The sequence below is a fragment of the Camelus dromedarius genome, chromosome 3, assembly GCF_036321535.1.
Source record: "Camelus dromedarius isolate mCamDro1 chromosome 3, mCamDro1.pat, whole genome shotgun sequence".
In the NCBI taxonomy this organism is placed as follows: domain Eukaryota; kingdom Metazoa; phylum Chordata; class Mammalia; order Artiodactyla; family Camelidae; genus Camelus; species Camelus dromedarius.
Window position 1 is genome coordinate 29,519,972 of NC_087438.1, and position 3,808 is coordinate 29,523,779.

At 32.1% G+C, this 3,808-nt stretch overlaps 1 non-coding gene across 1 annotated transcript; it reads right to left on the reverse strand.

Annotated features, from left to right (window-relative positions):
* Window positions 1-1,293: 1,293 nt before the first annotated feature.
* On the reverse strand, window positions 1,294-1,400 carry LOC116152412 (U6 spliceosomal RNA). Its single transcript, XR_004136043.1, has one exon. It is a non-coding gene; the product is annotated as a U6 spliceosomal RNA (small nuclear RNA).
* Window positions 1,401-3,808: the final 2,408 nt, after the last annotated feature.

Below are 3,808 nucleotides of genomic sequence, written 5' to 3' on the forward strand. Positions count from 1 at the left end.
TGTTTTAATAAATTTTATTTACTTTTTAAAAATAACTCTTATTAAAAATATAAATGTATATTATGTATACATGAAGAAAAACATCTATAAATCACCTAAAAAACAGCTATAAATTATCCCAAACTTCAATATCCTAGAATGACTTTATGATATTTGTTTAACATAATTCCAAATATATATCTGTGTATGTGCAGTTGAGTAAATAATAGCTAGATATATTCAGAAAAAATTAATAGAAGTATAATCATACTATGCATACTATTTTAAAATCAACAATATAAAAATATTTTTGAACTTTAAAAAGGAAAAGAATTAATATTGCTTTATATAAAGACAACTTCTTCTAAAGTTAGGAAAAGGAAATAACTTTTAGGAGTGGAAGCCATGTGAATTTTTTACTACATGTTTTAATTTTAGGCAGCATCAATTAAATTACTGCTTTAAAATATTATATGGGGGGGTTATAGTTCAATCCTCAGTACCTCCATTAAATAAATATATAAACCCCCACCCCCTGAAATAAAATATTATATGAAAAGACAAAACTATGGAACAGTAAAAGATCAGTGTTTGTCAGTGGGCAGAGGGGAGGGATATGAGAGGGAAGAATAAATGAGCACAGAGAATTTTAAGGGCAATGAAACTATTTTATATGATTCTATAATGGGGGATGCGTATCATTATGTTTGTCAAAACCCATAGAATGTACATCAAGAGTGAACCCTAATGTAAATTAGGGACTTTAGTTAATAGTAATCTATCAATATTGGCTCATCAATTGTCACAAATGAACCACACTAATACACAGATGTTAAAAATAACGGAAACTGTATTTAGTGGGAGGAGTATATTAGAATACTCTGTGCTTTCTGCCCAATTTTCTTGTAAACCTAAAACTACTTTTTTAAAACAGGACATTGATTAAAAATAAAAACTAACCAATAAAAATAAATCTAAAACATTTAAAAAATAAAAATAGATTACGTATCCTTCAACTTAAAATTATATATCTTTTCCCTAATTCAAAATTTTTATAATCTGCTTTAAGTCTAAAGAATTTATAACATCTATATTCTTTTCTTATTGAAGTATAGTCAGTTTACAATGTTGTGTCAACTTCTGGTGTACCGCATAATGCTTCAGTCATATGTGAACATACATATATTCATTTTCATATTCTTTTTCACTGTAAGTTATAAGATATTGAATATAGTTCCCTGTGCTATACAGTATGAACTTTTTGTATATCTATTTTATATATATTAGAATCTGAAAATCTCAAACTCCCAATTTAAAAATAAGGAACACTTCACAAATTTGCGTGTCATCCTTGTGCAGGGACCATGCTAATCTTCTCTGTATCATTTTAATTTTAGCATATATGCTGCCGAAGCAAACACTATTCATAGGTTTTATGTTTAAATAAATTCACTGCTCACACTCAGTCCTTTCTTCGTACATTCCCTAATTGGGTTCTTTATTTTAAATGACATTTTAGTTAGTTAGATTTTATTTTCAAGAGGAACTCACAGGTGTGAGGTTTCTTAATACTGTTCATGTCTGAGAATGAAGGTTCTCTGCCTTTATACTCTCCCAACAACTTGGCTGACATTAAGATTCTTGGGTCAAATTTTCTCAGATTTGGGAACAATTATACTTTGTCTTTGAGAACTGAGCATCACTAGAGAGAAAACTGAGCCAGCCTGATTCTTCCCACTTGAAGATGACTTATCTTTTTTGAAATTCAATAACTAGAATATGTTGATATCTAACTTTCTCTTGAAATTAACTTTGACATTCAGTAATTAGAATGTGTTTTAGTATGCAACTTTCTGCTTCAATTTTTCCTGGAACATAATGCAAAGAAAAATTTAGCTCCTTGTTTCAAGAAATGAGCAATATAATTTAAGTCTACATATATTTCTTTTTACATTTATTACAGCTTCTACTTTGAGGATCACATGATATCCTCGTGTTAGGTAATTTTAATCTGTCACACATATATGTCATCTTCTTTCTAATAGCCTTGATTTGTCTGTTTCCTTAAAGCCTGTGAAAATCTTTAGAGCTCTTGAATCTGTCATTCAATACTATCTATTCCTTCATATTTGATTTTCTTCATCCTTAAATTGGATGAGCATACCTTCTATATCTTCTCCAAGTCATGATAAATACTGGTTAAGACAGAATCCTGCAGTAAGCTTAGATGCTTTGATTTTAAAAAATTGATTCAGTTGGGTGAATTGTACCTTAAACAGTACCATATTATCCCATCTTTTGTTTAAACACAATGTTATAATGGTAGATATTGTCACACGTCTTCATAAAATTTAGATTTCCATCGATTGCTTTTCTCTGCTTTGTTAATCAAATAATCTTATCAAAATAGGATTTTGTCACTTTTTGGTGAACCCCTAGTAGTAATCTCTGCTTTCACTTCCAGGTGCTCACCAACTATTTCTTCACTAATGCTTCCTAAAAGCTTACTTGAGATTGACATCACATTATTAGTTAGTATTTTATAGAAATGACATCTTAGTCTTTTTGATAACCTGAAGATATCTCCCCATCTTGAGTCTTCCAATAGTATTTCCATTTTCTGTGATCCTCAAAGGTCACTAGCAGAGGTTAACAGTTTCAGAAGTTTGTTCTTCATTTTCTCTAAAAAGCAATGAGCTCAGGCCAGGAAATGAAGACTCATTTTGATTAACCATGTCATAAAGGTATGAAGAGAAAATTCAGATTTTGAATCTGCCTCTGAAATGTAGTTTGTTGTCTGGTACTTGTCTCCCCAGTAAGCTATAAACTCTTTGAGGACAGTGGCAGTTTTTCACTCATTATAGTGTCCTCAATGCTCAGCACAGTGCCTGACACACCACAAATACTCAATAACTAGTTGTTGATTGAATGAGTTAAAAGTAGTTTGGAAATATGAAAGGTAGGCCTTTGTGGATTGGGCTAGCTACTGACCAATCAACCATCACAGCATTATTTCTCTAAATGAATTATTTTCCCTGTTACAACCAACCAATTTTCACATACGACTCATTATTCTTTTGAATATTTTCTTAGATTTGTTTGGGGGATTTTCACAGGGGAAATTCTGTTATTTCATAATCTTTACTTGAACCCAGGGACCAACCAGCAGTATAAAGACAAAAGGGATGAACAAGTGACAAAAGAGGAAATAATGATAATTCAGAAAATTACTGGGCATTATTTGGTGAAAGATTATTCTACTCATGTGAAGCATTATGCTAACTTTGAAGACAAACCTAAACACAAAACTTGGTTGCTAACTAGGCTCACTGGGCAGCCAAACTCCCTCAGGCTAGGGAACCTGGGTTGTGTGTGACTTCTCAACATCCAATGTTACTTTTTCATGACCTTTAATCTTGGTGTTATTAATCTTGGCACTGTTAAAAACGGGCCCACATGTACTGTTCATGAGTGCCTTTTGGTAAATACAAATTGCAGCAATGATCCTAAAGGGACATAGCTGTGGGCACCACAGGCATGTCTTCTTTTACTGCTAGTTGCAGACATTTGGAATGAGATTTCAGAATAACCTCATTTTGTCTAGAAACTGAAGTTGGCCTCCTGCAGATCGCCTTCCTTCTGTCTGGTTTCTAAGAACAGGGATTAATCTGGAATCTTCATCACTTGTATCTCCTCTGATAATATCAACACAATGTATAAGTTCCAAAGTTCTGTCCTGACAGGCATGAGAGAAGAAAATAAACCATAGAAAATTAAGAACATGTTCCTAATTTATATACCCTTCATAAGAAAAGGTTACCGACTGGCA